Below are 25,389 nucleotides of genomic sequence, written 5' to 3'. Positions count from 1 at the left end.
CCCGCCACGCCCTGATGGGTATGAGAGAAGGATGTAGGAGGGGGGAGGGAAGTAGGTGCCCGCACAATCTCGACTCGTCCGTCAGTCGGCGCGTCGGGCCCGGCTATCGCCGCGGCGAAGGGTTGTGGGCCGTGGATAGGGGGGGGGGGGGGGAGGTTGGGTCAGGCAGTCGCGACGGGCTCGAACATGTGTAAATCCCAGGCCGCCTCCTTCCTGCTACACGAGAAGTGACTTAGGCGACACGCGGGGTTGGGAACTCCAACGCACCAGCAGAACACTAACCTCGCCCCGACAGCCGCACGGGCGCGACCGCTGACGCCACGACGACCCGCTGTTGCGCAGGCAAGACCGGGTGCTCGCTTCAGCTTCAGTTGAATGCTTGCGAAGATAATCCACATTATTTCGTTTTTAAATTGGTTCGTTACTCTAAACAATTTGCATGGGCAAACAGATTCTTTCCTAAAAATAAAAGTTATTTATTTACCCTTTAACAAAGTTTTATCCAAACTTTCTGTAAACATTTTCGTGTAACACTTAATAATCTATATAAATAAAAATGAAAATGTTCGTTCGTTCAAAATATTAAATCTCCGAAAATTTTTCACCACTTACTTTGAAACTTTGACACCATATTGTACTAGAATACGCGTGTGTATTTAAAATACCCATGTCACACCTGTGAAAGGTAAAAAGATAGATTAAAAATATAGATAGGTAAAACAGATTTTTAAAATATTTATATTGTTTTAGAGTGACATACATAAAGATACAAGCATATAGAGGAGGGAGATATAGTTATATATAGTGAGTGATAAATGGTGATAGAGGCAAATAGGCAAATACATATGTATAAAAAGATATAAAGAGAGATAAAGAGCTATACTTAGATAGATAGACAGAAAATTAGAGAACGAAATAGCAAGATGCTTTGTGCATGTGTACTTACTTCAAAAAATTACAAAAAAAAAATATTGAGGCACTGCAACGCAAAATAAGTTTAATACACATGTTTTATGATACTACGAGATAAGCTGGTGATATATCCCCAATAATTAGGTATGGACTAGACCATCGGTATGACAGGGCACATATCAACATGCATAATTTTAAATTATTTAAAATTGTTACAGCCTTGATATGAATCAACATTTTCCCCGGCTTTGACAACAGAAAACGAGAAACACGGTTTCAGAAGGGGTGGACCTCTGCAATACAGTCGCATGGGCGTTGGCTCTCGTTATAAGGATCCCGGATAAGTTGCATCATAAAAATAATTGTAACATTACAACAATTCTTTGGAAACCAGTTGCTAAGAATTTTTTTCTGAAAAATTAAAAGGAAAATTCTATAAATAATAAAGCATATTTTTGAGCAAAATACAAAGAAAACACTGAATATCTTAAATTATGTTTGTATGGTTTGAGTAACTTTTATCACTCAGGAACAAAATGAAGGATATTATTATTTGAAATAAACTATTTAGCCCGCCCCTAGTTTGCGTGGTCTGTAGGCAATGTTTTGTAATATCACCAAATATCGTTAAGGGACAGTAGTATATAATAGCCGAAAGTGACACAGGGTTCAGTTTAGTGAGGTGCCGAGGTCCCGGTCCGACATTTTGGACTGTGACTTCACGGTGGCCATCTTGGTGTTAAGTTTATTCAAAATTCCTAGAAACTTCCCCTATTTGAGGTAAAATTTCCATTTTTAGAAAAAAAAAACTTACCAATTTTTTCCCCTCAAAATATCAGAGGTATTAATTTTCCTTAGATAAGCTTAATTTCCCTCACGTAGGCTTAACTTTCCTCTGAGAGTCTTACATTCCTTAAAATGCCAAAAACTAAAGCCTCATGGTCATGACCTTGACCTTGACTATAAACTTGAAAATCTCTAATTTTCGGCAAATATCGAGAAAAGTTTTAAAATTTATAAAATATTTAATAAAATTTAAATTTATAAACAAACTTACGTCATGGAGTCTTCGGTTAACACCCAGTGAGGTCATTAGGTCAAAAATGGCGACGGATCCTTCCTCCACGGTAGCCACCGGCAACCTGACCCACCACCACCAATGCCAAGGCGGATATTATGTTCAGTCAGTATGATGTCATGGAGACCATCTTGTTTTCTTCTGCTAGAGGTCGCCATATTGTATTCGTCTGCTAGAGAGCGCTGCTGCTGAAGCCATATTATTTTTTTTACGCGCAAGAACGCAGTAATTATTTATTGCCAGGGTACCAACCATCTTTTTGGTCTCTTGACCGCCTTCTTGAAAATATGTATTTTTTAAGCTAGAAATTATGGAAAAATTACAAAAATCATTAAAAATATTATTTATTAATTTACTGATTCGACCGATCTCATCAGAAGGATACGGCGTGGGATACATTCTCGTCGCAAGGACACGATCACGTCGCAGGGTTACGGTACAGGAATACGATATCATCGTGGGGATACGATCTCATCGGAGGGATACGATAACATCGCAGGGATAAGATCTCATCTGAGGGATACGATATAATTACATGGATACGATCTCGCCACAGGAATACAATCTCGTCACAGGGATAAAATGTTCTCGCCAACGGGATACGATCTCATCAGAGGATACGATAATACAGGTTTGTCTTTGTACATTTAACGAAAAGGACGTACATTTACAAACAATCAACTCATTAGGATGCGATCGTCAATTTACGATAGGGTGCAATGCATCTAACAAGCTTCTGCTTAATAAGTCATTGTATACAAAAAGTCATCGGCTCCAAAAATCATCGTTTACAAAAGTATTTGGTTCCAACAATCTTTGGCTCCAACATTCTTTCACACCAAATGCGATTTTCTTAAAAAATCTTTAGCTCCAAAAGTCTGTGGCTGCATGAGTCATTGGCTCCAAAAGTCATTGACTAAAAACGTATCTGGCTCCAACAATATTTGGCTCTAAAAGGCATGAGCTCCAAAAGTCATTGGCTCCAAATGTCAATGGTTTGTAAAGTTTTTGGCGCAAAATGTTTTTAGCTCCAAATGTCATTGGCTACTAAAGTCTTTGGCTCCAACATTATTTGTTTCCAAAAATTATTTTCTCCAAAGACATTGGCTGCAAAAAAAAGTATTTGGTTCCAACAGTCATTCGCTCAGTAAGTCTTTGTTTCTAAAAGTCGTCTGCTCCAGCTGTCTTAGGCCTAACTGTTCCAACAAAATTGGGCTACAAGTCGACTTGGCTACGAAGCTACAATACTGCAAGGCGACGAGACAACAAGACTATGAGACTGCAAGTCTACGAGGCTTCAACTAGCTACGAGACTACAAGGCTACGAAACTACGAGAATACGAGGCTATATAGGGGAGGACGGGGCAAGTTGACGAGCGCGGCAAGACGACGAATGACTTAGTTCCACGTCATGTTATTAGATAGCACCACCTAACAGACACTACTAGCGCTCCACACTGGTGGGCACTAAAGAATCGCACAGTGAAGCCGCTGCCACCATTTAGTTGTTTGTTAGATGATGTTCGTACATTTGGTCTGACGTATTGTAATTTTCAAGAACTTCGAAGTAATATCTCATGGACAAACAGGTAAGATATTTGGTTATTCAATGCCACACATTATTACCTTAGACAATATACTTTTCTTAACCACTATATATTGTTCACCTTTTATATTTTTTCCTAGCGAAAAAATCCAATACTAATAACATTGCTGATCGGGGCAAGTTGACTGGGGCAAGATGACGACTCGTCATCTTGCCCCAAGTGCTTTTTTACAGTTGTTTTTTAATTGTTCATGCCCTACAGGCTTTCATTAAACAAAAATTCTATTTAAAAAGAATTTAGCCTACCTAATTGTATTTTCTTCCTAGGAAATGCCTATTCATGGTGGAAGATTTCGAGAAGTTTTCACTGAAGAGCAGCAAGAATATTTAAGGAACTACTCGACAGCAATGGATAACATGTTTTTTGGGATGACAAAGCAGCAATGTAGAAAACTTGTGTTTTACTTTGCAGAATATAGTGGAATTTCGCATCCGTTCAATGTGGAGACCAGGATGGCAGGTGAGGATTGGTTGGCTAGTTTTATGAAAAAATGTAAGTTCAGTTTTCGGAGACCAGAGGAAACATCCATTGCCAGAGCAATGGGCTTTAACAAGCCAAATGTTGACAAGTTTTTCTTAATTTTGAAATAAGTGCGGGAAAAACATAGATTTCCAGCTTCTGCCATTTACAATGAAGATGAATCTGCACTTTCCACAGTATCTAATAGGCTACCAAAGGTTATTTCACCCACAGAAAGTAAGAGTGTTTCCAAGATCGTTTCGGCAGAGAGAGGAAGAAATGTTACTATTATTTTTTGCATTAATGCTTGCGGATATTACCTGCCCCCTTTTTTGGTTTTCGCAAGAAAACGGATGCGACCTGAACTTGTGGAAAGAGCCCCTCCGGGAACCGTTGGGCATTGCAGTGATAATGGTTGGAGCAATGGAGAAATATTTGTGTTGTTTTTGAAACATTTCGAACTACATGTGAAACCAACCAGTGAATTTCACGTGCTGTTGCTTGTTGACAACCATAAAACACACGTAACACTGGAGGCTATAAACTTTTGCCGGGAAAATCACATCGTTATGGTCGGATTTCCATCCCACGCTACCCATCGTCTTCAAATGCTGGATGTTTCCTTTTTTGGGCCATTAAAAACATATTACAGTCAAGCTTGTGACAACTTAATGGTCACTAATCCAGGGCAAGTCATAACTGACAAAAAAAATTGGTGAGCTACTAAGCACTGCTTATTTAAAAGCAGCTACAGTCAATAATGCAGTCAATGTGTTCCGAGAATGTGGAATTGAGCCTTATGATCCCCTTGTGTTTACTGAGCATGATTTAGCAGCAGCGAACCCCACCGATCATGATCTTGCTATGGAAAAAGCAGTTAATGAACATCAGGCAGAGAAAACTGAAGAACCAGGACCTTCAAGAAATGCTACTTCCATTGAGCCAGGACCATTAAGAAATGCTACTCCCATTGAGCCAGGACTTTCAAGAAATGCTACTCTCATTAAGATAGGGCCTATAAGAAATGCTACTCCTGTTGAGCCAAAACTGTGCCGAAGTGTTTTCGATTTCAAACCATTGCCTAAAGAAAGATCATATGTGAGAAAAAGGATAAGTCATAAGCAATGTGCAAGTGTCATCACAAGCTGACCCACGAAAGCGATGCTGGTTCAGAGAAAAGCTCAGAGGATAGAACAAGAACGTTTGAAGCAATAAAGACATGAGTCTCGAGATGCAAAAAAAGGAACTGTTACTAAGAAACTGAAGTTCGATTCTCGAGAAAAATCCAAGAAGCTCCAACTTTCGCCAGGCATGACTTCAGCTCAAATATCCGAAGTGCAGTGTCCAGTGTGTGATGAGATTTATGTCAATCCTCCATCAGAAGACTGGATCGAGTGTTGCAAATGCCACACATGGTGGCACAAGGACTGCTCGAACTTTGAAGGAGGAAAATTTGTTTGCGATTATTGTTTATAAAAACACCAACTCTGAATTAGTTATGTAAGTTAACTATTAATTGTAATTTTCAACAAACCAAGCCTTTAATAATATGCCACATATGTAAAAAAAAGCATGTAACAATGTTAAATTAGTTAATTTACATTAGTTTGCATTCTAAGAATAAATATGTTTAAACTTGTGCAGAAATGTCATCTTACCCCGTAGTCAAAGTCATCTTGCCCCGGTAACGGGGCAAGATGGCACATTTGCATTATATTTTTAAAAGGGCAGAATTTTGGAGATAATATAGAAATATAGATTTTTCCATGTAGTTACACCACGACAAAAGACTATTCTAATAGTGTGTGGAAAGAAGGAAATCGTATTTACAAAATTAAAATTATAAAAAATGACGAACTCTTAACATCGCCAACTTGCCCCGTCCTCCCCTACATACAGGACTACAAAGCTACGAGTCAACAAGGTTCCAACCGGCTAAGATGTTACAAGTTTAATATTCTACAAGGCTACGTGGCTACGAGGTCACAAGCCTTAGAGGCTACGAGGCTACAAGTCTACAAGGCTGCAACTGGCTACAATAACTCCATTCAGCAGCGAGATACACTTATCTCATGCAAATAACTTGTTGAAAGTAGTCCCGATTCTTGCAACAGTTGGTGCTACATACTGTGTTGTACAGACAGTGACTTTTTTATGTGGGATACGGGAAATTCACTTAAGATCGCAAAAGAAGGAGAGGTTCGCTAGACATCAAGAAGAAGGAAATTCATCTCGCATGTCAATGTTTCTCAGCTGTCACAAGTCTTTGTAATCATCTAAGTAATGAATCTCTTCGTTTGACACGTTGTACAGACACTCGCTCTTTAATGGTGTTTGAGGGATGCTCACTCACTATATCATGAGAAGGAGGGCTTCGCTAGACACCAGATAGAAGGAGGTTCGTCTTCAAAGATAGTGATTCTCCGCAATTTTAAGGATTTATTTTGACTGAGTAATATATATATTTTTTAAATCCACCTGATTAAATCATTGTGAGTGCGGATTTAGAAACAGAAATTCCTTTATTAAATGTAACTCTGGATATAATTGCATGCCTCATTAAGTAAAATATTTTTCATGCCTAGTTTGATTTATCAGAAATAACCAGAAGCACTCGGAAAACATCAACAGATGTCTCGCCAGGAATAACCAGGACCACAAAGAGAAACCCAACAGAAGCGTCGCCACTAATTACAAGAAGAACTTTGAGAAGTTAACAAAATATTGGCAATAATAATCAGGAGTATATGGAGAAAACAAATGCACGTTTGCCTAAATAAATATCAGTGAATCGCAAAAAAAAATTATTAAAAAATGAAAAAAGTTATAAAACAGATAAATATAAATAAATATTAAAAAATTCTCACTTGTGCTAGTACTGTATCCTTGTGAACAAAGGTGAAATTCACTAACTGGCAGAAGCCAGAATGTATCGAAAAAAAAAAATTATTTTTTGTAATTTTTTTTAATTTTTTTTTGTGAATCAGTGATATTTATTTAGGCAAACGTGCATTAGTTCTCTCAGTGTGCTCCTAATTATTGTTGGTTTCTCAAAGTTCTTCTGGTACTTTATGGCAACGTTTCTGTTGGGTTTCTCCGTGTGCTCCTGGTTATTCCTGGCAAGACGTCTGTTGATGTTTTCCGAGTGCTACTGGATATTTCTGAGAAATAATTTTTCCATTAAAAATTTTTTACTCAATGATACATTTAATTTTATTCAGAGTTACAGTAAATTACTGAATTTATGTTATTAAATCAGCACTTACAATAAATTTATAATATGGAATTGCAACAAAAAAATCATAACGCAATAAAATAATATGCCTTAATATGTCTGAGAATCACTATCTTGCAAGACGAACCTACTTCTCCCTGATGTCTAGCGAAGCCATTCTCTTACGATCGTGAGTGAGCATCCCGCATCCCACTTAAAAACAGTGACAGCCTGTACAACACAGCATGTGGCGCAAACTGTTGCAAGAATCGGAACTACTTGCAACAAGTTATTTGCATGAAATAAATTAATATCGCTGCTGAATAGAGCTATTGTAGCCAGTTGCAGCCTTGTAGACTCGTAACCTTGTAGTCTCGTAGCTATTTGGAGCCGCATACACTTGTAATCTCATAGTACTGTTGCCTCGTAGTCATATAGTCCTGTAGCCTCGTAGTCCCGTAGCCTCTTAGTCTTGTAACATTATTTAAACGCTTAAACGGCCAAAATATATATTAAATGCTTCCTTGTGGCCATACGCAACATTAGGCAGAGAAACAACTGCTTTGTTTCCAACGGTTACTCCTCTCTCATCGTGTGTCACGTAAAACCGTGACGTTAGAGGGAGGGTACCTTACGGGGTTTAATGCCTGGATCGTATTTAACAATAGTGCACTCTATCGGCTGTGGCTTCAACTTTCCGAGTCCATTAGCATTGTTATGAATGCTTACAGAAATTATGTATTAATACAAAAATAATATTTTTGTAATATTACTGTTACTTTTCTCTTGACTATACAGGAGGAAAATACTTATAAAACGTATATTTGTAACTTTACAAACAATTTGTAATTATACAAAAAAAATTTCAAGAAATATTTACAATTTTTTTTACCGTATGTTGGTATGTATTTCTATCTCACAAATGTGTCACATGACATAGACTCGAAGAGGGGACAGGGTCACAACAGAATGAGCATGCTCTAACCAGCAAAGAGCAGGCGCGATGGCAGTACAGTTCGGAACAGACGGCTGCTCTACAAAGTCCTCATGCGACTAGTGTGGGCTGCTGCAGCCAAAAAACACCTCGTGAAACTCGTGAAACTGCTACGAATACAAAACAGATGTATTCGAATTACCACAGACGTTCACAAATACTGACTAGAAGAGGCACTACACCGCGAGACGAACACAGAAACATTACAGGATTTCTGTGTCCGAAACACGGAAGATTTTTATAACAAATGCGAAATCTCTCGGCAATTACGATCCCAACGAGATACAGAAATTTAAACGTTCTAAAATGCTGCTCGCGCAACGACCACCGTAGTGATGTGTGGTTGGGCAAGCCCTGAGCCCTCAGCCAATCACAACGCAGCTTCCCGCGAGCCGACCCCAGCCTTGGCGTTGCCGACTGGCGAGAGAACTCTGCCCTATGCTTTAACACTGAGCTGGGCAGTGCGCGCTTGAGTTTGGTTTAAAATATACCGACGCACCTAGCACAAGTTTGTTAACAGTTCATAAAGTTAGACTAAGCTATTCTGCAGCACGCGCAACAAGGCAGATAACAAATGCGCAGACGTTGAGGCCAGGACCTCGCGATGAGGCCTGGATAATTTCTCTAACCGACCGACCGCCTACTCGCGAAAAGTCAAACTGCAGCTCTATCCTTTCCTGAGTGTGTCTCGATGCACCAACTCGCGGTTAGTCATTTTAAAATTAATAAACTCTTAGCCTCTGGAGGGTTTGCAGTGATAAACTGGGTGGTTTCGCCAAGTGACGACAGCCTTTTGCTGGTAACAGGCGACCTGCTGCTTTATCACTTCTGGAGTGAGATCCGATGTGCCAGCTCGCGATTAATTAGCGTATTTAAATTAATACATATGTCTTTATATGCGCTCAACACCATCTTCTTGCCTAGCTGCAAGCACACGCGGTGACTGGCAGCCTGGAGGGAGAGTTCTGTCGCCCGCCGCCAGGGGCGCCACTGGCACAAGTCCAGACGTAAACAAGCGCCATTACAGACTACAAGGTCCAAGCTCCCGAAATGGTTGGTACTTTCTGCCCCTGATCACATCTTTCCGGTCCATCCTTCTGTTCCTCTAGTGAACCTGCCTGCTCCATGCTGGCGCTATCTCGCCTCGCATGAGTGTGCCCAGGGTTTTACCTCTGTGTCCATGCAGGTTTTACCTGGGCCCAACTTAACTAGTTATAGTATAGAGTTTAAGATAGAGGAGTTAGTCATGGCTCCAACTGCTGCTATGCCTGGCCGATACCCGAACAAAGCATACGATGCATGCAACCCTTTCTGCATGGCTGAAACCCAGCATGATTAGGCGTAAGGCTTCAGCCTGGACGCACCTAGAGTCTTCCCTAATCCAGATCCCTCCTAAACAAATACACTTAGTTTTAGTTAGGTTAGGAGAAAAAAATTGTCTCACGGTCAATGAACTGTCATCTGAGAAATTTTACGTCAAACAAACAATACCCAATAAGTCATTAAAATGGGGATGGTTGGCTTCTTCCTAATGAATCATTACCAAAGAGCCAACAATTAATATTTTAATAAAATTAAAAATAAATAATAAAAGAAAATAAAGAAAACAAACGTTAACATAAAAATGGCCAGATCTCTCTCCTATCAACAAGGTGAAATGGGTTCGAGTCCAGGAGAGGTCACAGCCGGATGTTTTGTTAAGTGGGAAATGTGGCGGACGTTGCCGCGAGCTGGTGGGTTTTCTATAGGTAGGTACTCCATTTCCTCCACCCAGTAATCCATTATCATCTCACAGGTTACAGAAGTAGTACTCAAGTCGTGGTCTGTGGGTGCTGGTTTTCTTAAACTGCTGATTCTGCTAACACCAGACCTAGGATTGGATAAAATATTGTCCTGTTAGCTACAGAACGTCAGCCTTCAGGCTGCAATGTATTATTTTGTGGGTATTAACTCTGCAGATCATTTTCGAATACTAAAAGCCAATTTGCGGCTACCGCAAAACTGTTAAAGACATCATTATTTTTCTATCACAATTGATTTGTTTCATGGCCAAAGAAAAATGATTTTTTTTGCTTCAAAAATAACTCTATTCCTAAAAATAATCAATAGCAGACACACATCTGGCATTTTTTTTTTACGTAGACGATTGAAAGTTTAAAACACGATTAATGTTAAATGCTCAAGTTTTGCCAGTTTTCGCCACAAATCTCGCTGATTCGAAAATAAAGTGGCTCAAGTTGCGAACAACATGATTTTTAAAAATAAGTGTGGCGTGGACCTGGTTTCAGTGAGTGAGCATCTGTATTTATGAGAAACGTGATTATTGTGAGATTATGACGATATATATTTTACCTATATTAGGCAATATATTTATGGATCATGTGTAGAAACGGATGGCCTTTAGAATAACTAAATTAAGATAGTTTGCTGTCTGGCAGAATTAGTTAAAATGTTTACTTAGTCACTGTACTATAGATATTTTTGGTATATGCTAAAATTGTTTGTATTTGAAACTTTATTACTTTTATAGCTTTATTTACTTCAGTATGAACTTTGTATTTCTTAATTATTCAACAGTTTAAAAATATGTTTACAAAAATTTAATTTTTATATGAAATGGGTTTTATTACTGTGGAGGGACGTTTTCATATATTTCTAATCTGGACTTAATGCAATAATAATGTTAATATAGCGGTAAAACGTAACCTAAGAATAATTTAAAATCATATTGACAACACGAACACTTTTCTCATTTACATTCATATCACCGGGAACCTCAAAAATTGTTTCGCTGTTCTGCTCTGTATGTTGCTTGTATTTTCGTGCGCCCATTATATCTAAACGCATTGTGGCTGCCGGAATCCTAAAATCTGAAACACGTTCTCTCATAAAAACGCTAACCTACATACATGTTATTGTTTCTCCGAATGAAATTCGGTAACAGAAGACTATTTTTCGGGCGTTCCTGCCGCCTTCAGGTCACTTAATAGACATTTAACACGAGAAATAAAAGTTTTACTAATCTCAGGTAGGTTAAACTTTCAGGAACGTAATTTCAAAAGTGATTCTTTATTGTGTTTCGGTAATCGCGTTTAGTAAAAAGTTAGTCATGTTTGGTGAAACGGAATTATATCTGTAAATTTGTTTAGTACAAAAAATTTAAGAATGCTGATAAAATAAGATATTTTGTAGGAGAATTTTCTCTGGAAAAGATATGTGCGGTTTTTCACACGTGAATAATAGCTGTAGTTTTTTTAAAATTAGGGCAATACTTACAAACAGTGTTCATTTTCGAATGGTGAGTTCCAACTTCATTCGAGACATGTACAACATTCATTAAAATATAACAAAATAATTATAAAAAAATAATACAGGATACAAATAAGTTTCTTTTTATACATTAAAAGTTCAGTTTAAAAAAATTACTAGAATAAATAAGCAGGGAATTCAACTCCATAGTTTAAATATGACATTTACTTTTGAAAGGTTCCTGTGTTGAACGTTTTTATAAAACGCAGCCTATATCTCTGAGAAGTAGTACTTTGATAACAATAGCTCACTTAATAACTTTGTTTAAACTTTGTACTGAGATAAGTAACTTGGTCTTGGAGACGCTAAAAAAAAATACAAATTACGTATAAGTGTGTGTGTTACAATTTACAGCCAGACTTATAGATATTTAATATTACGTTGGTTTGGCCAGGAAGTCAAAATTCTGTTTAGAAATAATACATGATAAATTATGGTATGTACGTAGGACTTAGTCCACACAAATAAAATTTTTGGTCGAAAAATATTTTGGAATGGTAATTTATGTTTATTACACAGTAACTGAGATTGTGTATGCCGCAGTACCATTCGGCCTGTTTATTTCATTAAGGAAAAACTGAAGTTTTCAACACGAAAAGCCAAACTTTCAAGTATGTACTCAGAACAAAATGGCTGGACCGATGTTAACGTCCAAGCTGTAAAAACATCTACCATCCTTACTATCCAGAATCCACTCTCCCACCCCCTTTTTCTCTCCCTCCCCCCTTCTTACAAAATAATCATCGACTAGATAGCTTAACCAGAGGGGTATGATTTTTCTGGAGAGATATGTAGGTTTTTTAAGTCGTAAATCGAGGACTTTAAATATTTTCCGATGATTGGCACATTAAAGGCTCACGGCCTGTGCAATTTATGTAGGCCTTCATGTATTACACAATTAGCCCAATACTTATAATAAATGGGGGAACTCTTCCCGGATGGAAGGAGTGTCAAAGTCCCCGATATTTCGGGACTACAAAATATCTTTGTACATTTTGTTTGACGTTCGACGTACTTCCCAGGAATCTGGGCATCGCCGGACCCCCTCCATGGCGATGAAGGTCGAAGCTTCGGAATTTTCAGAACACGGTAAATTCGATTATCGTTGATTTTGAGGTTCTCCAGAGGCATTCGGATAACCTAACCTCTTCCCTGTTGGGAAAATGAGAAAGGGAAGTTCAAAGCCCTGGATTTTTCGAAACATGGAAAATTCGATTTGAAGTACATATCTAATACTGAGGCATTTACCTACTTCCCCGTTACATTTCCCAAATATTATCATCACTTCTCCCTCACCAGACATCAAGCTCGTGGTGATTTACGTCATTTTAGCATTTGTTTTTCACGAAGGGTGAGGTCCCCCTTCCCCATGCCTTTGCACCTAGAATCCTCTACACGCGATGTACCACGGGACCTTTGCCTGTTGAATATAATGAAAGACTGGTCTCAAATAAGCTTTAGTAAAATGCCTCTTATTTTCACGGTTCTTTAGGTTCCACGATATTTTTTTTTTGTGTTCATGACTGCAAACTATAACGTCCTTTATTTGTGTCGGGAAATCAGACCCGCGGTCATCACACACCACCTTGAAGTCGGGAAATAAGGCAACAAAGGTAGGTGGGTCTCTGTCCGGATGTCGAGCGACAGCTCAAAAGCCCCCGCCCTGCGCGGTCTCAACAAGACGTTCCCGCAGAGATGAGAGATGCCGTCGTGAAGAGCGCCCCGAGATGGCAGGCGCCCGACAGGGGTCGCTGAAGAAGTCCCGCATTATGCAGATGGCCGCGCGGGGCCCCTCCGAGGGCTGGTCGGGAGGGACGCAGATGGGATCTCGCGCACCTGCGAGGTGGGGGCAATTAGCCGGCGGGAATTGGCGTCCCGGACGTCACAATAGGTGTCGCTGACGAGGGTCCAGGGGTCACGCCCCCGAACATTAGTCGGGCCAGCGCCAGCCCCCTCCGCCCCCAACCTGGACGGGTATCGGCGGACTTCATCTCTGGGAGGCCTCCTCCTGACAGCTTCTTTCTCACAGACCTTCCCTCCTCTTTGGGGCTGGGCCTCTTCGCCGCTATTACGACATCCCCGTTTTCACCTCGTCACAGCGATTTTCGGAGTAATTGTTGGGAATTAACTTGCTCTTAGGCTCCGCAGTTTTTTTTCCCCCACCAAAATGGGGAAGATGTGCTTGCTCTTTATCAGGAGCAATCTAGAGGTAAAGTGGGCTGTTCAAAATTATGATTCCATCCAAATCTTTTGCTGCTGTGCTGCGTGATATGCACGGTCATCAGATGTAAATGCTATCGACTGCCCATTCTGGGATACGTGAGTGATGTGGAGTCTCCTTATCTGATTCCTGATATGGAGATGTTTAACCACTGTATGACTCCTTTACCGAGCGAGTTATTTTTCTTGTTCATTCGCACTCTTTTTTTCTCTCTTTTTTTTAAAGAAAATTTAAAGGACCTACTTCATATATTTAACTTTCTGAAATGGTTTTCCAAAGCTAGGATGTAGGAAAACTTTGTGTTTTTTTTAGTTGAAAGTTTTTATGAAATAATTTTACAGTGTCTTCTGAGAGAAAGCTAATAAAAAATTATAAAAGAAGTTTGTGAAGTTAAAAATCGTGTATTCAGAAAATTCAGGATGCCTCAAAATTGTACACAGTAAATTTGGAATAACATTAATAGATGATCTCCAGTATATGCTCGGTGAATGAATGGAAAATTTTTGTGACAAAAATCTCTTTTTTAGTGTAGTTACAATCACTAAAAACAATTTATATAAATACCCTAAAGGCTTAAGTCTATTTCATCAATATCACAAAATATTTTGTCAAAATAGATCCTAACAAATATTTTATGGTCGTCAAAACTATTTTTATCATTCAGTGCAGAAAATACAAAGTGACTGCTAGTCTCCCTACGGTTGCAATAGGCTTCTGTACTTAATATATCTCGCGCAATATCGGAAGTAATACTGTGAAAATAATATTTTAAGTTTAATTTACTTAATTATAAACAGTTTCTGTGCGTTTGTCCGTCCTTAACTTCCCGCTTACTACGGTGTTCACCCTAAGGTATTTTGCAAATAAGAATGGTGAGTGCCATGTTACTCGTTTGTTCTTGCATGGAATTGATAACATAGAAGCAAAGACTTATAAAGTTGCATTAAGTCACGTAAGGGTAGAGAATGAAACATTTAGCAGATATATTCCTCGATGTTCATCTTCATACGGCTTCTGCGACTGGACCACAGCTTAGCTGAAGGACGCTGAGGCAGTGAAGAACCCTCAACGAGAGAAGATTGTTATTCCAGCTATAGCAGTTATCAGGTCTCACAATGAGCAGGTGACATTTGTCAGAGTTCGTAGAATATTTCAACCTATAGGGCGGTGCGACACATTCGCAATGACAACCTCCGGTTTATTTTGTTCATTCGCGTCTGGGATGTCACCATTAAAGTTCTAATTTTACACACTCGAAATTTCTATGGTGTAAATAATGTAAACAAATATACAAATCATTTTGTGTTGATATAGGGTCCTCAGTGACCATGGTCACTAACGCGACACTTTCCTTCAACGAAGGTCACGGGATCGATATCACCGCCAGAATTGTAGGCCACCGTTCAGGCACCTACCTGAAAGTAGCTCGAAGCCCGACTTCCTAAGCATCTGTGGATACTCTACAATATATATCCTAGAAATATAGAAACGTTAAAACTAATGGAAATCAGTGGAATATTACAGAAATATGTTGAAACAATTTCAAACAGATTAAAAACGAAGCCGTTTCAAGAGTTTAGATGATATCCCCATTCAACTTTATTTGACCAGCATTAATGGTAGACGTTTAAAGGAAAACGGGTAGTGCGAGAATGGCTATAGAGAAATTATTTTTAACTGCTGTTAAAAGGTTTATAGGTTTGAAATATATATATTACTATAATTTCTTATATTTTTTAACCTTTAAAGATATGTGAGTCAGTTTTATTATTTTGACTACGTCAGTAAAGTAAACGGCGTTTCTCTTTAATTTCTTCTGTGGGTATCAATTATTTTCCACAGACTAATATATTATATGTACATAGTTCCTACTTAAAAAAAATAGTATGTTCTTATGTACGTGGGTTGTATGTTTTAATTCCTTTTGATTTAAGACACTGAACTTAAATACTTAAATTAAAAAATAATCAGTGTTCAATATTAATATAAACATGTGTATAAAATTAATTATTTTATTTAGTTAAATACTCGTCATAATTTTTAATTAATTCTGGAAATGAAAATATTTAGAATGCTTATTCTTATCTATTATTTTAAATTATTTATTAAATGGTATAATCATTTAATACAATGAAAATAAATTATAAATACGGGAACATAACTCATTTAAATAAATACACATGAAAACACACTTGGAAAAGTTTACTAACACCATTTATATCACTTATAATCATAATATATATATTTTTTTATTTTTTGGACCAGTTTTCAATATTAGTCTTTAAATTTGTGAACGTAACTCACACATAGATTCGCACCAGCAGCTAGAATTCGCTACCGGAGCAACGACGACTATTGAATCATTCGATTTGCAGAGCTAAAGGTTAAACTATAAAATGAAACGTCTCCGATAAACAAGAAAAATATTTGAGAAAAAAAATTGAATCCCGGATTGGACCTGACTTTTGACCAAAGATTTTATTAAAATACTCCCCTCGTTGATTTATTTTATTTAAAAGTTAATACTGTGCAGTTATCGCACACGTTAGATGACTGTAAATTTTAAGCATTATATGACTTATACGGTTATAAAGGCTTATTTTTATTACCTATGTGAATTCATATAAGTTCATTGCCTAACATACGTTATTAATTTAATATTACTTTTGGTAAATATAGAGAATAAAGGCCTACAGTATGAAATAATCCATCTAATGCACTGAGCTATGTATTTAATAATATTATTGCAATACGATAAACGAATAAAAAGTATATATATATTTTTGTTTAAAGTACATTTTGCATAATCTAGTAAGCTATCATTTAAAACATTTCCACTCACAAGTTTTGACCACGTTCCTTTAGTTTATTTACCGCGCACTATAACCATTGTGTACCAAGCCTGACAAAAGACTGTAAGGAGAGTATGTATTATATTTGTTGTAATACCATTATCCGTAGGTTTTTAATAATTAAAATTACTTTTTAATATGATTATTTTATTTTATCAAATATGTCCCATGGTAGTTTCAGTATAATAATGTTTATTTTGGCAAAAGGTTTGATGTTCCCTAATTTTTTATGAAAGTGACTAAATATGTGTTTGGTTCATACCTATATGTGGGTCCGCCATCTTCCTGTGAAAATTTCGTTGCATGATGCGTACGCATCGTAAAAATTCACTCTCGTCATTTTTCCATAACGCGCCAAAGAAGTATGACTTCTATAACGCAATATGCTTTTGGGTGTTGCATAAGTAACTGTTTGTTATGAAAATAAAATCGAACCTAACAAATAAAGATGCAATGGAGAGCGAATCTTAACGATTATGTAGAAAGTAAGAAAATTTTAGAAACAAAATGCCACGCACGAATTATTTTCCTAACACATTATAGGAATAGAAATGTAGAGTAACCGTGAAATAACATTACTCATATTTGATGAAAAATTACTTCTCTAAAATAAATTTACAGTCATTCTCACTTCTTTGTTAGATTTATATTGTCACTGTCACAGAGGAAACCCAGTCGGCTTAATCACTTACTTTACTTTTAGAAACATGTCACATATCGAATAAACTGATCGTAAGTATCGTAGTAAATTTTTATATTACATATTAAACCAACAATATAATTATAATGAAACATTTTTATATGAAAGTTAGAAGCAAACATATTATTTATCAAAGGTTTTTTTAGTTAGGTACTTGGCTGTAGCTGGCGCTACAGAACATTTGATTTTGCACTGAATTGTACACAAGACTTCTCTCCATTTAAAATACAAAGGGGTTTGAAAGAGTCACTCTACTCAGAACATTCTCGCCACCCCAGTAATGTCGCGGAAAGAAGGAATAAGTAATTAATCAACCACGCACAGAAGTCAAGTAAGAAGCAGGCCATTACTCTGATGATTTAAACATATTTATACTATCCAAAGAGAAGCGACTAAGTTAAATACACGACCCAGAAAAATCATAGTTTATCTTAATTTATGGCGGAAGTTGTTTATCTTCAATATTGAAATATACCGCATTAAAAACTCAATACAAACTACAAAAATGTTTACTAAAACTATTAATAAAATTCTCAAAATAGTTTTATTTGTAAAATATAATATCCAGGGCATAAACAGTTTCATTCTCAATACTTACACATAGCATGCAAAACCAATTTGTACGCATTCAAAATCATTCCCATGAAATCTCTAGGAGAGTAAATACTGTTTTGTAAACATTGCAAAAGTTTTGTTTATATAATTGATTATACTTGAGTAAAATTTAAATCTTTTCAAACATCATTATATCAATCCCCCAAGGTACAAAACAGATTATGATAGTATCGTCGCTAGATTATATATTAACAATAAAAATACCCATATTAAAATTAAGTGAACAAGAGGAAATTATGTAAGACTAATACAAAACTACCTACTAATTGATGTCATGCAATAAATAAAAAATGTGGCATACTGTCTTCATTCCTGAATGCTAAAATATGTAGCCATGAGTCTGAGTCCCCAATCGAATGTGGATTATTTTAGAATAAATTATTTAAGAGCTCACCACAGATCCATTTAAGATAAAGCAAAGTTTTTCTATCTTTTACTAAATTTTCTTATGAAAAATGAAACAAAAATTGTATACATTTAAATTAATCTATAAATATTTATATGCGCAAAGGTCCTTCAGTCCCATCTTTCAAGCGAAACTCAGTCAACCAAATCCGTACTAATAAAACCATATTTCAGGGGAATATATCTGTACATTGTAATGAATAAAGAAAGAATCACTTATAAAGGATATTTACATGTATCAAGGATATGTATATACATATAATAATATCCTTTAACATATTTGTGAGTTTGTCTGTTCTTTCCGGGATCACTCAAATACAAATTAACGAATTTAAATGATTTTTTTTGTTAGTAGCCTAACGTATTAGCCTTACATTAAGACTAAACTAGTATATGTCATTATGTGTTAACACCCCTTAAGGGAGTTTAAAATATTAAATATATTTTAATAATAAATAAACACGACCAAAATTAATCCAGCAGTAATTAAGATATTGGGCATGAAAAGCAAACAAACAAAAAAATGAAGGTGGGGGAAAAAGGTTTTTAACTTTTAAATGGGTTTAGTTTATACGTGCGTGCAAGTCATTAAATTAGTTTTGTTTGCTTTTACCATGCTATAACAAACCCACAAATTCATTTTTATCGTTTAATCGATTTCGAAACAGGGGTTAAAAGTTTAATTTTATCGACCCAAATTTAAACCAAGTAATTGACTGGATTGCGAGATAAAAAATCGGGCACGAAAAACGTACGAAAGGAGTTACATAGTGTGATTTTCTATTATTTGAAATCGGACCATAATGGGAGCGAAACTGGGGTAAGTTTTCACAGTAAAAACTCACATCTCCGAAGTAAATCATGCTCATAGTTATAAAAAAACAGTAGTTACATACTTAAGGCTCAGCCTCACACGTCATACTGGTAGCCTCATTTCCTTTCATGAGCGTTTTTTAAGGGCTCCTCCCATATATTTAAAACAATAGCTACCTTGCATTTTAAATTTCGGCACAAAAGGTTTTACCAGGTATTTACTTTTGTCATCTAATAGCGAGACAAGTGACTTTCATCATTTTAAAGCTCGCAAATAACACTGTGCGCATATTATCGTAGAGAGCTAGCCTCCGCATTATAAATATGATTTTAATTGTGAATGAAATGATTTATTTATTAGTATTAAAATATGGAGGAATTGGTTTTCTCTTTGGTTGTTCTAACAAAGAATGAGGTTGGCAACAGTTTTTGTTTAATTTCATACTTATTTTAAACAAGCTAATGCCCAACATGCTTTTCAATGCCTCTTTCAATTATTATTTTTTTGTAATTTGTAATTTTTGTAATCGCTCTATATTCCCCTCTATACCTCTAACTATATCCCTCTACTTCTCCCTTTATATCACTCTCTATATATCTCCTATATATATCCCTATATCTTACTATATCTCTGTATATCTCTATCTATACATCTCTCTTCATCTCACTCTATCTCTCTTTTGCTCTCCATCCCTCTTTATCTATACTATATATGTTTCCCTCTATCCATCTCTCTATATCTCTTTGTCTATAACTCTCTCTATTTTATTTCTCTCTCCATTCTTCTCTCAATATATCTCTATCTATATACATATTTTTTTCTATATAAATGTATATATATATATATCTGTCTCTATACATCTCTATATCTTTCTCTTGCGCTCTTTATCTATCTTGACTCGCGCGCTAGGATTATTATTCTGAACATAGAAAAATGGTACTGTCAAAAAGTACTTACTGGTAATTATCCGAGACTCGAAATCGAAATCTCACCTATCCAGTGACCGTACTCTTGTTTCTAAGGTCAAGCGAGCAAAGTTTCGTCGCAGTCACACGAATGGCTTAGAAACACATACGGGACAAACATACAAACATTTTTAACGTCGAGTGGGCAAAATTTCATCTAGAAGGGCCAAAATAATGCTTTAAGGGGTAGTTATTTGTAAACTTCATGTAGCCAGGAAAAATTTGTAGGTTTAACAGAAATTTTATTTTTAATTTGAATTGTAAAAAAATTGCAACACGAAGTGAAAAATTCTCCTTAGAAGGGTGAGCAAGATGGTTGGGGTAGATTTTTAGAAATATCATATGTTCAATAAAAGTTTTTATGAAAATCAGCTGTACACAATAATTTTCCTCGTCTTTTTTTTGAACGTCAAGTGTGCAAGATGTTATCAAGTTGTAACAGTACTATGCTTTAAGTGGTGGGAAAGGTAGACGGAGTTATTTTTTTCGAAATCCCATAAAGATAATTCGATGGGGATTAATTTTTAATTAAAATTTATACAGTTAATTCTATCTTAACTTGAACGTAAATATTGCCACATTTCATCAAGAAGTATTATAATACTTCTTTAGGATTAGTTAGGGGAATAAGCGGTAGTTTTTCGAAATCTTATTAGAAAGAAAGATGTGAGAATTTATTTAAAATATGACCTAGACAATTACCTTACTCTTAATTTTAACGCCAAATGAGTAAAATTACATTAAAAAATATAAAAAACCTTCATTTTTCGGGGGTGGGTAAGGTGGAAGGGAATTTTTTTTAATGTAGACAGTAACCTGCCTATTTTTTTAAAAGAAATAAATGATAGACAGTAATTATCTCTTGTTTTAAATGCAAAGTGAACAAAATTTCTTCAAGTAGTGTCAAAGTTATGTTTTAGCGTAGGAACGGAGGTTGGGGTTGGAATTTCAAAATTTCGTGCAGGCAGTGACCGTAAATTTTTAATTATATGTTGAATAGTTTTTTTTTTCATTTTGAATGTCATGTGCGCGAATTTTCATCAAGTAGTACCAAATCTTTACCCTAAAGGGAGAGAAATGGGATGGAGGTGGTTTTTCGACATTCCCCATTTTTCAGCTGAAGACAGTAGATTCACCCTTAATTTAAGTGGGAAGTGTGTTTGATTACATAAAACAGTATAAAATTTCTATTGGGAGAGAGAGAGGGATGGGAATGTTTTTTTTAAATCTCCCTTGGATAGTGGTCTTCTGCGTGCTTCAAAGGTCAAGTGTGCAAAATTCCATCGAGATCGGAGAATGTTTTAGAAACTCATACGGGACAACATTAATATGTACATAGGCCTATATATAACTGTGCCCTTCATGCACTGATAATATTTACTCCATCTATATTGCATACCGATGAATCAAAATTTGGTTTTCGTTTTCATTCGCCATACTCAAAACCGTCAAACTTAGGCCTAGCAATTATGAACACAATTTGTTCATAGCAAGTCTTTGTTAATATTAGCGTAGTGATTAGTGAAAATATTTTATGAGCTGCTCATATTATCATTTTTACCATTTGGTAAACTACCGTTTTGTAAACTAAGTTGAATTCATTCCATTGGTAGGATGGTGGTGAAGTAAATTTAAATTTTACCTTTACTTATCTTTCAGTTTGTGGTTTAGCTGAAATTTAAACGCTTACTTAGCAGACTTGCAAGGGACTTGTTCGGCAAAACCTTTTTACTACTTATTAAAAACATTTTAGGATTTAAACTATAAATTAAAAATGATATTTTATAGAACATCTGTTTTGACACAATGTACAAGAGAAACCAGTTTTATATGCTGAAACTGAATTGCAAAATTTTTATTAGTTTTTTTTAAATAAAAGTATTTTTTTTCAGCACTGCAACAAAATGTTCTTTTTAATAGCCAGAAAAAGTAAAAATTTAAAAATTTGTTTTATTTTTCTTTAAATGATATCATGTCCTGCTACGCTCCGTGTGAAACACGTATAACTTTTAACGTTTCAACTCGGCCGCGGTGAGCCGGGTGCGTAATGCTCCTGAGCCGTAATGGAAGCCGATGTTCCCACACGCCATGCGACCTGACAGTCATAACATCCGTCAAGCCCCTTCTCGCGCGAGCGCCCCGGACGAGAAGCTTTTAAATAGGGCGAGCGCCGTAAAACAACTCGACGACAACCCCGCGCCTTTCAGCGCCTGAGAACCTCGCCGGAGACACTGTTTGTATACACGTCGCGCGGCGGGGCCCCCAGGGCAGGAGCTACTGGGCGCTACTGCTGGGCGCTACTGCTGGGCGCTACTCGAGCGCGGCTCCAGAGGAAGGGCGCAGGGGGCGACAGCCCCTTCCGAGCCCAAATTTTACTTCTTATCTCTTTTTAGGGAATATTAATGTTAACTTAAATACTTTCGTTGATGTGCTGAACTCATCTATCAATCAAAATTTGTACGAAAATACTAAATTTCAGTATTTGAGACCATATATTTAGTGAATATCCCCAGGGCAATGTCATGATTATTAACTGCATCCTCCTGTGTGTGAGAGCCCTGCCCGAGAGGTCTTTTTGGAGCCGCCATTGGCGCTACTGCTTGTGCGGGGGCCCTCCCTTCCAGGTAAACAACAGCAAGGTTGCGAAGATACCATTTCGTTTATTTCCTCCACACTGCAGCCCTCATACACAGAAACTTCAGAAATTGTCTATCCAAGTGCAGTCTACATTTCACGCCAGTTTGCACACATGTTACTGTGAGTATATATGTCTTTCATAAACTCTTCACATGCGTGTTTTACGTATTTATTAACATTAATATAAATATATGACTTGTCTAAACCGAAATAAAACAATTCACTTAAGAAAAAATTATTAAAAATCAAATAAAAATAAACAAAATATGAATGTCCAGTTTTCTTTCTCAAGCGTAAAAATTTCTTAAAAATTCCGTGTGTAAATGTTGGAGTACTATATTCCCTGAGATTTTAGTGTGACAAACAATTTTCTCTTTAAAATTTCAATAATTACTTTATTAAGAATAATTATTGGTAAAACATTTTGTAATGATTATACTGGACCCCTCCTTCGCGGAATCCTGGCTACAGCACTGGGCGAGAGACAACTACTGGAAAAAGCTGGATGAGCTTTTCTGTGCCAGTTCCTGGAGGAACAATACATCTACGACCAGTTTGACTTACTTTTTAAAGTCTATATGTTTATAAATTCTGGACATTATTTTTTTAAGGTAGTAGGTTAGATTAAATTAAATTTAGTATTTTCATAAGATTAGGTAGTCTACTGTGGTTTGGATGAGTTGGCCAAATGGTTAAGTGTAAAGGCCCTCACACGCGATCAGTCTTGTGATGGCTGTTGTTGTTGGATGAACCTTTTCATCGTAGGATATGGAAGAACCCTTGGATGTTACAGTTGCAAGTTTAGTTCGAAAAAGGTGGACAAATAACAAGTAACCAAAGAGTAAAAACATATATGTCTGCCACGGCACTCAGCTGATGGACTAATGGACTGATTGTTTATACTTACAGTTTGGGCTGGCAAGACGCTATTCCCTCACACGGAAATTCAGTCTGAGTGGTCTTGAGCCCACAGTCCAACTTTATGGGAAGTCTACAGTTCATCAGTCCATCAATTCTGAATTATCAGTCCACCGTCCTTGCCCACAAACGACAGTTCCAACTGATAAGTCCGAACTGACAGTACGAACTGACCGTGTGTAGTGGCCTTAAATGTAGCCATACACGTGCCGGCATGCCTGTCAGTTACGCCTGAACAGTCCTCAAGTAACCAGCGCCTGTTGAACTGAAAACTCTACACGTGCCGGAAAGCCGTACGGCACCATCATAACCATTCTTTTATATATAATAAAGATATTACACGGTAATTACTGAGTAATTATAATAGTCCTCTACACTGGCAAAGATAGAGATATGAGTTTTGGAGAAAATTTATGTTAATTTGCAAGTAGTAAACTAAGAAACCTTTAAAAGTTATTTGATTTGAAACGTTTTATAATATAGAGCCACTAGTATTAAGATATTTTTATTTGTTATTTTTACAGTCCTTCACTATCTCAAAGTTGTGAAATCGCAATTTATTTAAGTTTTTCTGTGTAATTTTAAGTAGTACCTTAACGTGAACTTGAGCTAGGCGAAGCATAGTTATTGGCCGATTTAGAGTCAAATAAAAAACAGGAAAAAACGTGAAGCGTGGTGTAAAAAAGGTTGTTGCTGATGAAAAACACTATTCACACATTAATTTACTGAAAGAATTGAAGGTGACCCCAAAGGATTGGCCCAACTACCTACGATTGGACAAAAGTATACGTACCTACAACTTTTATCATTGGTTGTTCCGATGATTGAGAAACAAAATCCTGTTATGAGAACTGCGATATCCCAACATTAGCGACTGACTGCAATACTGAAGTTCCTAGCTACTGGAAGAAGTTTTGAGGATCTCATGTTTTCTATGAATGTTCATCCCAAGCACTTGAAGTTAGTGAAGCAATTTACAAAGTTATACTTATAGTCCGGTCGATATACAAAGGTTCGTGCGTTTTTTTAGGGGACCTTTTTTTTTATGATTGGAAATCATTTTTGGAATGCCAAGGATGAAATTTAGCATGGGAGTCACCTTTGTAATTTTGGCATTTGGCTGCCATTTTGAAAAACAGAAACTAGTGTATGCTATATGATTTTTCAGGTTTATACACCACAGCCTGTGCATTTTTAAACAGGATTTTTATATTTAGTTTGAATTTCATTATTAACATTGAAAGAATGAAATTTAGCATGGGAGTCACCTTTGTAATTTTGGCATTTGGCCGCCATTTTGAAAAACAGAAACTAGTGTATGCAATATGATTTTTCAGGTTTATACACCACAGCCTGTGCATTTTTAAACAGGACCTTAATATTTAGATTGAATTTCATTATTAACATTTAGAGAATTAAATTTAGCATGGGAGTCACCTTGGTAATGTTGGAATTTGGCCACCATTTTGAAAAACAGAAGCTAGTGTATGCTTTATGATTTTTCAGGTTTATACACCACAGCCTGTGCATTTTTAAACAGGACTTTTTTTTTACATATGGAAATGTCTTGAATGTAACATCACACATAGTTAATGTTCACTGTATATGAAAATCATCTCACTGATCTTCCACTGAATCACTATACTCTTCATCTGTATCGCTGGTTTCCAATGATGAGTCATAAAGAAT

This window comes from Bacillus rossius (genome assembly GCF_032445375.1).
Source record: "Bacillus rossius redtenbacheri isolate Brsri chromosome 4 unlocalized genomic scaffold, Brsri_v3 Brsri_v3_scf4_1, whole genome shotgun sequence".
Lineage (NCBI taxonomy): Eukaryota > Metazoa > Arthropoda > Insecta > Phasmatodea > Bacillidae > Bacillus > Bacillus rossius.
The sequence above is the reverse complement of the archived record's forward strand: the minus strand, read 5'-3'. Positions refer to the sequence as shown.